Below are 13,390 nucleotides of genomic sequence, written 5' to 3' on the forward strand. Positions count from 1 at the left end.
TAGAACCCAAACATCAGAGCTTCTTTGTTTTACAGTATAAGAATATAAAGTATAATGAGAAAGCAGTGATGATACTGTCAAAAGAATGCCATGATTTTGACTGTTTTATTAAAACACCTGCAAAATGGTGACTTTGAACACTGAACCTTCAGTGACTTTATCTTTTCTCATTATTTTCATCTCTGTCTATCTTCACTAACCCACATTTGTAATGTATGATTACTCAAAAAAAAAACTTCATTTTGGACACTTCTTCAATTTCAGTCTTATTAACTATTCATTTTAATGTATATGCAAAGCAGGACTGATCTGTCAGCTCAGATTGCAGAGAATATCTCACATTAGGAACATTTAGACACAAAGAATTTGATTTAATCCATAATTTCACAGCTCAGTTATACATTTTTGCCTTTCATCAATAACATGTGAGCATTTTTTTTCCTATTCAGTTCCTATCTGGGTACCCAGAAAGACCTCATTATGCATAGCGCATGAGAGCTGTCTGCTTTTTTGGACAGATGAGTTTTCATTTCCACATGTACACAGTTTGTGATAAAGTAAAAAAAAAAACCCTCTTCCGCCACACTTTTTTTTTTTTTTAGAGCTATATGGAAGTGTGTGCATTTTGTATTTCTTGTCTTAATCTTGCAGTCCTCCAATGCTCCTGTTATGATTTCAGCTCGGGAATTCATTTTCCCCCTCATTGACAGCAAGCTGTCCAGGGCCAGAGGCGAAATGCAGCCCCATCTACCTACCTCCACTGCTGGGATGATATTTTCATGTTGGTATATGGAGCATCTACCATTTTTTTCCTTGTTTAATGCCATTTTCCCTGTAGCTTCATAGCTGCAGGATCCTCTGTTCTACTGAGAACTGCAGCTCCACAACGACACACATCACAAATTTGCATGCTACTCTAAGCAAAATGTTTGACATTTTTTAACAATTTTTACAAAATGTACTTAATTTTTGATAGCTATGACATTTAGGCGTTGCCACTCATCATTGCTTTTGCATGAAAAGTACTTATTAACCAAAAACAGAAGGACAAAAACATTTTTTTTGCATGTATTGAATAATACTTTCTTACATCCAAAACCTCATTAGGCACGGAAAACTAAAATAGCTCTAATCAAAAAGCAATTCCCTTTTCTTTTTTTTTTTCTCGCCAATGTAGTTAACATTTGCTTGAACTTGTTTTGCAGTTAACTGAAGAAAAACAGGAGTAAGAGATGAAATAAACTGAGTCATTTGTATCATCTCCAAAGTTGGATTGCTCTTTTTATCTTGTTATAGTGCAGCATATTGTATCCCACTGAGACGACAGATCTTCTTAGCTGGAGCCAAAATAGGTTATTATTGCTTGTTTTATTATACTCCATAACACTGCATTACACAAAATGATGGGAGTTGGAAGGTTTACGGGAGAAGGTGTGATGCTACACATTCCAGGTTTCCCAGTTAATTTTAGTTGAATCTTTCTGCAGAAGATGAGATTGTTCAGACTGTTTCTCACAATACAGAAAAAACCTAAATGTTCTGTTTTTTAATAAATAAAAAGGAAAGATTGCAAAAACCTGAAAACTTTTCCTCAAAGGATTCAATGTCAACTTTCTGTTTACATCGTCACATCTGAACAACACTGCTCTGCATTTGGCCCAGCTCTTCCTTTGATTTCTAAGAGGGCACTTTCATGCTAGGATGGACATGGTTCAAACGGGCAGAGAATGCCAAAAAATGGTGCGCTTTCCACTTAGTTTGGAGAGCTTTCAGACTATAAAAACAAACATTAAAAAAACAGCTAGAAAACCTGCCAGTGAATGTAGTTCTCTTATTATCTATTTCAATGAGCACCTGCGGTTCCTCAATAAAGTTTAATTCAAATTCCTGAAATGCACAGAAGTCCCGTTTTTGTTTTTTCCCGCTTGTCCCCTTTTCTTTTACCAAGGATGTTTGTCTAGATCAGGGGTCTAAAACCTAAAGATCCATTTGTTCCAGTGAGAGCCGACAAATTACACTTAACCTTGAAGAAAAATGCTCCTTATTTATGTTTATCCAGCCTTTAAGTTAGTCATTAATTAAATATTTACAATAGTTGAATTATAAAAGTGTCACATTTTTCTGCATGTTTTTTACTTGAATTGAAAATCCAAGAAAACCAAGTCGAACATGACATTTTCTATCATTATGACAACAAATATTATGCATCTTAGATTAGATTATGTCGTAAACTTAATGAATTATTTAATAGTTCTTCTTTTTTTCTATAATGACTGATATAATTGAATTAAAGCAAAACTTTCTGAGCTTTTAAAAGAATTATGCACATGTCATTCTTGGCCTGACTGTACTACTCATGATTTAACCTTTTTATTATTTCTATACTGTTCATTTTAACTGTATTTTATTCCAATTTATTGAATAAGAGATCTAATCTCAATAGGACTTCCTGGTAAAATAAAAGTTAAAAAACAGAGCTTCAATGGAGGGTTGGTTGAGATCAGGGATGGACAACTCCAGGCCTTGAGGGCCGGTGTGTCTGCATGATTTCCAGATATCCCAGTCCTACTCATGACTGATTACCTGGCTCAGGTGTTTCCAGTCAAGTAGAGCGTGCCAGAGCAGCATATGTCGGAAAAGGTGCAGGAATTTGCCTCTCGAGGCCTGGAGTTGTCCATTCCTCGTCTCGATGGACACAAGGCACTGAATAGGAATGGTTTTAGGATGATTAAAACCCATTAAGTGGTTTCTTATTTTTTAAACTACAACTTAGTAAGCATTTTAATTTTTACCACACATTTACTAAAATGGGATTTTCATGCCTTTCTATGATTTGCATGTCTTCAAAGTTTTTTCCTGATTAAAGAGTTTAAGCGTGTTTTCACAATGTAAAAGTTTGTTGGTCCAGACTGAGTCCTGAACCTTGTGTTGGGTCTGTTTTCAGATGTATTCACAAGCCTGTATATTTTCCCACATATTTGGACACATCATTGAGTGATCTAAGTGAAACAACTCGACATAAAAATTTAAGCCTATTTAAAAGTTTCTATAAAATGTAATTTCAAAATAATGTAATCTCTGCTTATGGTTAAGCTTAGACACCTTACACTTAAATTTAATGGACTGGTAGATGTCACAAAAATACGTCTCATGATTTCAGCGAGAGGAGCAAAAATAGGAGGCAGGAGGTCCAAACTTTGACCTCCAATAAAACCGAAATTTTTGTTCAAATACATGTTTTTATGAGTACAATAATAGTAATGTTTTGGTTCAGTTTGTATTAAATCACTTCCTTCTTTAGATATCTTTCAAAATAAGATTTGACGGTGATTTATGATCATTTTTAAACAGAGCGGATTATTTAATGAGGGGCTCCTAATTTTTTCTTATGACTTTACTGCTGTCAAGCAGATGTTTCTGTTTCGAACCGAAGCTTGTTAAAAAAAATGTGAACACTTTTGTTATAATCCTTTTTTAAATAAATAAAGTGTTTACGGGTAGCCTCTTTTCACTCATTTCAGGCTATCCTGAACGCTAAACCATTTACTCACATTTAAAACTTTTTAATAAAAGAGGCTACGACTCTGAAATCTTACGGAATTTCCGCTAATGACTTTCAGCCGCCATCTTGTCTGCCAGCAGGTCCTCTTGTCAAAAGATGGGTCCAAGAGCGGTTCCTGGTCCCAGACCAGGGTCCACTTGGGTGTGTCCAGTCTGAATACACCCCAAGTCTTTCTTTAATATCCAAGAAAAGAAAAGCGAAACCACAGTTTACAAACGTTTAGATCAGCTTTTCCACTTAAAGTGAACAATACAAACAAACAAACAAACTCTATCATGGACCAAACAGCCATATGAGAGCGCCCTTAAAAACTGAGGATGGGTCTGTGACCACACAGATGTTTTGTGGCTGATAATCCACTCAACATGCATTGCACATCTTTACTCTACTACGCACTAATAGCCTCTCAGCCGGTCTCACCAAGCCTGTTATATGATAAACACTGACACGGATCCTCAGTGATAGTAATTCCAGTTAATGCAGCAGCATCGCTCCTATAATTATGTCACCAGGGACCGAGTAAATATGCGGCAGGTAGACGAGGTTCATAATGGCCAATTAAGAAGACTAGTAGGCATCAGCTTTGTGTTTCTTCTTTGATGCTGTGGGGAATGAATGCAGCACAACAGCTGATCATTCCTGATAAGCCAGCTGGTCTTCTCTATCAGACTTTGTTTACCTTCGTATCCAGATGGATAACAGTATCAAATATTTAAACAGACCAACAGAAGTCAGTTAGCATTTGATCAAGTGGGGGGTAGGTGATGGTAAGTGTTGAGTTTCCCTATGACTCACAGACGGCTTCACCGCTGATCGCTAACGTTCTGTTGGCTGATGGAGAAAAAGGAAGGAAATGATGTCAGAGGCAGAAATCCCAGGTGACAGCAACTTTGAGAAGAAAGAACATGAGAAACTTAAAAAAAAACTCAAAGGGTTGAAAAAGGAAGAGAAAAAGTGAAATGTTAAAGTAATAGCGGTTCCAGTTGTAGTCGTAGCTCCTTCTAATCTGTGCATGGCTCATATGTATCCAACAGGAAAACTTTTAGGTGAACAAGAAACGATTTCATCATCCTATTTTTGATTTTTGAAACATATATTTCGAAAAACAAGCAGTGGACGAGCACCTGCAGCAGCGTTTTGCCAAGTCAAAACAGATCAATGGTGTTTGTGAGTGGTAAATTATAAAGAGCCGGTTCATGATGTAACACACGCTCACAGACCTTATCATCTTCTGCACAATGGAGAGCAAAGCAAACTGGCGGAACAAAACAAAGGAAAAGCACCTCTTGGCAAGGCAGTCACAAGACTTTGAAGTTATCTAACATGTCTTCAGAGAGCCTCACTTTGATGTCATGGAAACTCCTCTCCAACAGTGACACGTCCTCCTGAAAATAATTGTCAAATGTGTTCACTGACTACCCTGCAGGCAACTAAGAAAACTCAGACTTAATGCTTCTCTGTTTTCCAGGTTCTTTAGTTTGGCATCATTCAGAGGTTCTGCACGACTTCCTGGTTTGAGAAGACCTTCATAAAGATTCGGTAGTTTTTTTAGACAGATGTTTTTGAAATTTGTCTCCATTGTTGACTGTAAATAAGAACTGGACTGAGTAATCCTTCCCCTTTCGGGTTCCAAACAGGAAGTACCAAAAAGTTTTAAAAAGTTGACTTCTACTGTCATGTGAGACCACATACTTTTACTGAGGCCTCTAATTGGCCAGTTTATAATAACTAATATTGTTAAAACAAAAAAAAACAAACAAAAAAAAAGATTAGCAAAAACATGCTAAAGTCCCACTCCAAACCTCTTTTGATCCAGCGTGAAACCAATAAGTGGTTTTGCAATTGCAATTAGTTTTGGGCAAAATGAAAAATAGATGTTTTCCTGGACATAGTTTCTGCAGAGTTCATCAGAATTTCATCTCTGAGTTGTGGGCGGTCCCCAAAGTATGAGCAAAAACCAATATTTTAGACTACAAATGGTTACTTTAAAACTATTTCCTTAAAAGAATTTGAAAAATTAATGCCTGTGAGTTTATAAAGATGTTTATTTAGTCAGAAATGTATGTTTAGGTCGACCGATCTTTAGCATTAGCCGTCCTATGGGAAATCCCATTAAACGTTAGCAGCAAGCTAGCAGACTTTAGATTTATGTGCTAAATCAATTTTTGTTTTTTTATGAATCGATTATTGATCTGTTAAGCTTAAATCAATTCAGATTGATTAATCGATTTTATTAACCCAGCCATAATACTCGTGCAACAAAAATGGCAAGCAAGCGATGCAACGATTTGAATAAAGAAATTATCCGAAACACAATTTTAAGCTTAATTTTCTATATATGTATATGTTCCCATACTGAGAAAAATGCCACAAGAACATGCAAAAAATGCCCAAAAACATCATTTTTATTCGAATGGGTCATTAAATTAAGGTATTTAAGCAAAAGTTGCTATTCTAACACAATTAATAATGAATTTCTCAATAGAAGTCTATGGAATTTTGGTATCTTGGATCCGGAAGGTACTTCCTGTTTAAAACACAAGGGAGGAGGAGTCCAGTTCTCATTTACAGTCAATGGAGATGCTCACACGCTCTCCTCTGATTGGTTCAAAATAAAGGGTACCACATGCGTGTTGATGCTTTTATTGGATTTTTATTTAGGGGCAGAACCTCCATCCTCTGTAAGCTTAGAAACACTCACTAATAAAAGGAGATTTGTGAACATACAGAAAGTAGAACTTTAAAATAGAATTTTAACATTTGGAGCACGTATGTTGTAAACACACAACACTGCTTTACATTTAAAAAAAAAACATTAAAAAAATATCTATATGTATTCTGCAAATAAATCTGCATGAAACACTCTTGCACCAGTTGGTGCAAACATTTCAGAAGAGAGAGCGCATGCAGAAATCTGCAAATACTCGTGATTCATCGATGAAGCACAAGCTAGCTTGACAACAGACATAATCAGATTACTTCTGGGATTCAGTTCAGTAAGTCTGAAAACATTCCCGCTGAGTCTGGAAATGATTTACCCAGACAAGCTTTTGTTGCACATGTGTTTGGCTGCCCGTGACTGTGCTGCACTGATGCTTTGGAGCAGTCAGAGCAGGGATGATGCAGTCTGTCTCTGAGACAGAAAACACACGACGGAGCCAGAAATTTGCCCTGTTTAACTTTTGCTCACACTTGGTCATAGACTGAGACAGAAACTCCGAATGAGGACAGCAGCTCGCTGCGTCTGAATAAAAGATGAGCCCATCTTGGGAGAGTCATTGCAATCTGTGAACAGTTGATAATTAAGAATTTGTTGATGCACAACATTTTTTTGGTATTGAAATATACCTGAGATGGATAGTCAATGTTTCTGGGAGAGTAGAGGATATTTTTTAGAGAAAAAAACCCTCAAATAAAGTTCATCAAGTCACTTTTTTTCTTGTCTACTCCTGATTAACAACAATTTAAAAGAAGAAAAACTCAGAAACGCAATTTTTAAGATTCCTTTCTTTATGAATGTACTTTATCATTAGGAAAAAAAAATGTTACAAGAAGACGTTAAAACACAGAAAACACACATTTCATTGAAGTGGGTCTTTAAATATGTTTTAAATAAAAATCCTTAAAGACCATTAACCTCCAGAATAATAAGAGGTTTCATGAGTGGCTTTTAATTTACCCAAAATTATGCTTGTTTTACTGGGGAGCCACTGATCTGTGAAACTAAATATGTAACTGGAGACCAAAAAAAAAACCAACAACAAATAACTTTAATACCCCAAACTGATCAATGAGCCAGATTTACTTCAATGAGTTAATATCTCAATTAACTTTAAATCAACACTGATCAAAGTGTTTTCTCATGACATTAAGACTAGAAATATACAGCAAAATTAGTCATTTTATGTAAAAATCTTACCTCAAATTGATTTACAATTGAAAATTAAGTTGTGAAAACAAGGATTTGAAGAACAAAACAAACCTGCCTGATAAGCAGATGTTGCTCAATTTAAAATTTTGGGCCAACAAATGAAAAAGCTTGATCACCTCCAAGCCTCTTCCTTGTATCTGAGGCAATAAAAAACGTATTTGCAATCCTGGGAAAGCATGGAGCATGCAGAGAGCAAAAGTTAGACATATGCAAATGTCAGGTATGTTTTAATCCAGATTTGAATGGGAATTCAACCAATTTACTGTAATTCCAGCTGAAAAATGTCAGTATTTTGCAGATTCTGTTCAATTTTGAGCTTCAAATATTCATTAACTGTTGAAGATGGGATGGAAGACTGAAAAGCATCAAAAAGTATGCATTTTTAAAAAAAATTAAAATCAGCAATGTTTGGAGAACAATTGGCAAAACACAGCAAATTCAAACATTTTAAGTAGGGTTGTGTATTGGGAAGAGTGGTGATATGATACGTATCTTGATACGCAACTCACAATATAATACATATCACAATATATTCGCTTTGTGGGTAAGAACAGAGCAGTAAATTAAGAATATCATGTTAGAAAAATAAGGAATAGAATCATAAAAAATATTATTTCCGTATACCTGAGAAGGAAGAATGCACTGAAAGCTTCTTAATTAATTAAAAAAAGAGATCTTGACCTTTTGTGTCAGTTCTATCCTAGATGCTGTAGTAAGAAGTTATTATTCTTTTGTCATTATTCATTTTCCTTTTCTCTCATGCAGCTTTTATCTATTTGTCTGTATTTTTTCGCTATTGTAAATTATACAGTAAGAAGTGGACTTCCCTCTTGAGAGACAAAATATTTTTACATTTCAAAGTGTAGACTTAATACTGCGCTCCACTTTAGTCATCAAGGTCAACCCAAATATATCCATAAATACACAAATGAATAAGCAGCTAAGCAGAAAATTATAAAAGATGTTATTGTTCCTTTTCCAGACAACTCTTTTGCAGAACTTAGGTGTGAAGAAATGACAAATTTGTTAAGTTTAGGAACAGATGAAGAGCTGACACTTATATTACAAGGTCTTGAATAACATGTGAATTTGTTAGATTTTATTTTTATTTATTTTTGTTTATGCAACAAGCTCTCTGGGCTGTGGAGCAGTGGGCACTGCACAGGCAACTAGTTGTTTGTGATCAGGTTTGGTCACTCTTGACAGGAAAAGATCTTCTGCAAACTAACATTTCTCCAAACAGAAACACTGTAAAGTGGCTAGAAAATGTCAAAAATTCTTTCTGCGTTGGCAGATTTTCCTTTAAATAAGCAAAAAATCTGTCAATGAGGTAAGAAAAATATTCTTACTAAGAATTCTTATTTTGAGAAAAAAAAATAGACGTTTTCTAAAACTAAGATTGTTGAAAATTTCCTTAAATAAGATTGTTGTTGTTGCAAGACAAAAAATGAATATTTTTTCTTGAAACAAGGTTTTTTTTATACTTTCTTAAGATTGAAGGTGAAGTTGCAAAGTTTCTAGAAAAGTCAATATTGTTGCATTATTATTTTAATAACTTAACACAATAAAAGGTCAAATCCTTTAATCAGCAGAACATGAAGCTGAACTGAATATCCAGCATCTTTATGAACATCTCGATAAAGACGATGCATTTTCTTAAGTGCTGCATCTCATTGAGGAAGCAGGTGGTGCTGTGGACCTCCCGTGGACGTAGAAAGAGAAGGAGCTTGGACAAAGCGACCCTCACAAAAGTTCTATAGTTCACCAAAATAATGTTTAAATGTGTGATGTTCCAGATAAAACCTTAAAAACTTTCATAAACTTCTGAGTTTCAGGAGATAGAAAACCTGCTTTCACATTCTCTCAGCGATCTGAGTTAGACCCGCCCACACGATCTGAGTTAGGCCCGCCCACTGAGTTTGATGGGACAGTTTAACAAATAACATGATAAAATTATTAGGGCTGGGCTGATAAAATCAATTAATTGATTTGAATCAATTTAAGCTTAATAGATCAATAATTGTTTTGTAAAAATATAAATCGATTTAGCACATAAAGCTAAAGTCTGCTAGCTTGATGCTAACGTTCAATGGAATTTCCCATAGGACGGTTAACGCTCGGTCGACCTAAACTTACATTGCTGACTAAATTAAAATTTTTATAAACTCGCAGGCAAGATTTTTACAAATTATTTTAAGGAATTTTTTTTCAGTAACCATTATGGTCTAAAACATCGTTTTTTTTCCCCTCATACTTCTTCTTCTGGTATAAGGTGTACTGCTATAGCACGATCGCCACCTAGCGGCCAAACTGAAACACCCTCCATGAGAAGCAGAACATTTTTGTTAGAACTTCTCCTTTTGAGAAACCATGTAACACCCATTATTTCACAAATAAATTCAACAGTACGTGAACTGTATCAGATTACTATATACTCAAAACACATAGCAGATTTTAATATATTTCTAAACAAATGTGTGTAAATCTGTAAACTCAAAATTAAATTTAATTGAAGAATTGAAAGAATTGAATCGATCTAGGCTCTGCTAAATCGAATCGTTTCTGAAAATTATAATTGATACCCAGCCCTAGATATTATGTGCTCAAACCATGAAATATTTTATTAAATAATAAAATAAGTAGATGCTTCCTAAATCATTTAAAATATAATATTAATTAAATATTGACACATTGAATGAACCTTTTATTTATATTATGCCAATTTTAAATACATAATTTGAAAATGTAATTTATAATTTAAAAGCACATTTGTTTCACTTTGTCTCACCTGGTCCTCCATAGTGTTCATTCATAGTACAAAGCTTATTCCATTTATATCCCACTGGCTCCGACAAAGTAGTCCAAGTATTCTTTATATTGAAGAAATATCCACAGCACATAAAAGTGTTGAAACAACATTTTTATTGGAAAACATAGAAAGTAGTGAAAAAAAGGATGGATTGGACAAAATGTAAGATATATTTGTTGCCTCCGTAGATACATGTAGCTGAAATGATCAATTCAAGTTCAAGAATGAAGGAAGAAAAGTATTCAAATCTCAAATTTTCCACAAGTTTCTCAGACTTTTCAGAACTTTTTCCCGCATAATTTGCTGTCGTGAATCCCCCAAAGTCATCTTGGCTCTGTTTGCCTCCTCTCCAAGTCCAGGTGAAGCCAAAATGCCCCAAACATTTCCCCTTATTGGATTTATTCCTCCTTCTCTTATTACTTAAACGTGCAACACACTGAGATTGGATCATATTTCAGAGGCAGCACAGCTCCAGCGTCCTCCTCCGCCCGGCCGCGGTGTATTTACATTTCATTGCCCCTTTTTTGCATCAGTGGCAGGGGAGAATTTAGCTCATATTTTATTAAACCAATCTGCAGCTATCGCACTTGACTCAGAAAGTTGGCAGGTCGTTTTAAAATGGGTACTCTTTTAATTCATTATTTAGCGTTTCCCAGTGACGTCTGGGTTCGATTCCTCTGACATCTTGCGAGGCTGAAGATGCAGCCGGGCGTTGTGTTCGCCTGCGTTTGTTGTTTCATTTCAGATATTCCAGTCCACGCCTGATCCATATTTTTCTTTTATATGGTCACTAATGAGGCTTCTTTCTGAGTTCAAAGAAGGAGAAATCTTTCAGGTGGAACTTTGGGGGTTTTGTTTATCCATGATGAGAAAAGACTCTTTCATTGTTTGTTCAAAGTCAGTCTGCAGCAACTTCCCGGTTTGAGTGACTGTAAAACGACCTCTCGGGGAGTGATGTAAGGTGAAACATCATCGTATTCGCAGATCATTTACTCGTGTACCATTGCAGCTTCCTTTAAGCATGTAGATGTCACTTTTTCACACGGCCATTATGCATGCTTGTTGATGGCGGGAGACGTGGTTGGGTTTTTTCCTCCTCTTCGTTTTCGACTGCTCTTACGCTCAATTGCGTTAGCCAACTTTGACCCCTTGATGTTTCTTTGAAGAGCTCTCAAAATGAGCTTGTTCTCTATCGTTTTCTCTGACTCTCCACGGAGCCCGGTCTGGATCTGAGCAGGTTTCACACCCCAACTGCAAGACCTACTTCCACAAAGGCGAAGCCTTCCCTCCTCCTTCTGTACGGAGAAAAGAAAGCACTGCAGCAGTGCAGACAGAATAGCTACCTGGCTCACCCCCACACGCGCACAAACATTTCCTTTCCTCTTTCTGGATTCTGAGCCAGTCTTCTGCGGCTTCTTTGTTTCCCACTCCAGGCTGGGCTCAGATCCTCTCTGCTCTCTGTAAGCCCGCTCCGCTCTGTCATCAGGATTACAGGCTGTGCTGTAGCAGATTAATGACCGACATCTCCACACTCCTCTCAGCGTTGCTTTGCACACACAGCTACCAGGACAGAATGCGTGGCTGCTTGTGATGGAGAGTGGAACAACTGCGGGGGAGATAATGCATTGTGTCGGTCTGAGAACAATATGTCAGCTGTGAGATTGTGTGTTTGTGCGACAGGGTTTTTTGGTTTGTTTCGAAGGCTTTTTCAACTCCTGCAGCACAGCAGGTTACGCTAACATCACAGCTGTGTCATCAGATGCCAAAAAAAAAGGAAAATAAACGATAAAAGTTAAGACCCACAAAAGGTTTGTGGGCTGCTGCCTGACATGTTGTTTCCTCTCCTGTAATTTGTTCCAAAAAACTCTAACTGCTCTGTTTGCAGCAGAGGAGGCTGGCAGCAGCTGTACAAATCCGAGCAAGCAGGCAAACAAACTGAGAGCTAACACTTTGCAAAGTTTGGAATTAATTTAGGCCAAGAGCTCATACCACCTCAGAGCCTTACAGAAGCCGCTTATGTGTGTCATGAATTACTAAGTAGTAATATTTGGGGCTTCTCACAGTAATCAAACAGCTGAGGCTTAATTTCCTGAGACTTGCCCTGGAGTGTCCACGAAAGTGGGCTGTCTGAGCCCCTTTCTGAGGACGGCAAAGCTTTTTTTTCCATCATGAAATCCTAGAAATGTGCAGAATTTTCTGAAGTTAGGAATGTGTGAAGATTTTTTTTCAACAAATACCGATCGACACAGAACCAACAGAATGAGCACCTAAAACAAGCAAAAAAAACCTAAGAATTATTCATCTTACCTCTGATTTCTGATTCTTATCGCTTTAGCACCACAGATCCATACTAAAGCAGTAAGAAATAATTTCTTGTGGTATTTTTCTCATGATGGAAGACATATAAAAAGAAAATTAAGTTAAAAACGGCATTTCTGAGTATTTGTTTAATCAAATCTTTGTGAATTAGAAAAAAATACAATTTAGAAAAAAGAGACATGACATTGAAAATACGCTGGGTGTCCCTTTCTGTAGACGACTCTATCCATATATGTCTTCGTTTGTCTGGAAATGTCTGGAAATCTCCAATTTTGTTGCACTGCTAATGTTTGCACCAATGACACAACTTATAGGAAAAATTTCTTATAAACTACTGTTGTTTTGCAGAGACTACATCCTAGAAAATGACAGGTTTTTTTATTTGATTAAAAAAGTACATAATTATTAGTAAAAGACTATAGGAACGCTAATAAAATAGCTCAAAATGTGATTGGAGGGGGTTTTAAAACATTTCGGTGTCAGAAATGTGCACAATTCCTTAGCAATGCTTAGAGAAAAGAGAGCAAAACCCATTTTTTCATCTCTGCCAAAACCACAAAATGCAGCTTTTATTCAAATACTGTGATTCAAATACTTAAAATTAAACAAAAACACAGTTTTTGTATATATTAGGCAGGTGGAATCTTGATAAAAGTTGTATTGTGGCAGATATGAACAGAATTCAACATCTTTTTAAAAATGTATTTCCAGTTATATGAAAAAAAAATCTTGTATGCTTTTGGTTTTAAGTGAATGCCAAATTCAGGTT

The sequence above is a fragment of the Oryzias melastigma genome, linkage group LG12 (assembly GCF_002922805.2).
Source record: "Oryzias melastigma strain HK-1 linkage group LG12, ASM292280v2, whole genome shotgun sequence".
NCBI classification, from domain to species: Eukaryota; Metazoa; Chordata; class Actinopteri; order Beloniformes; family Adrianichthyidae; genus Oryzias; species Oryzias melastigma.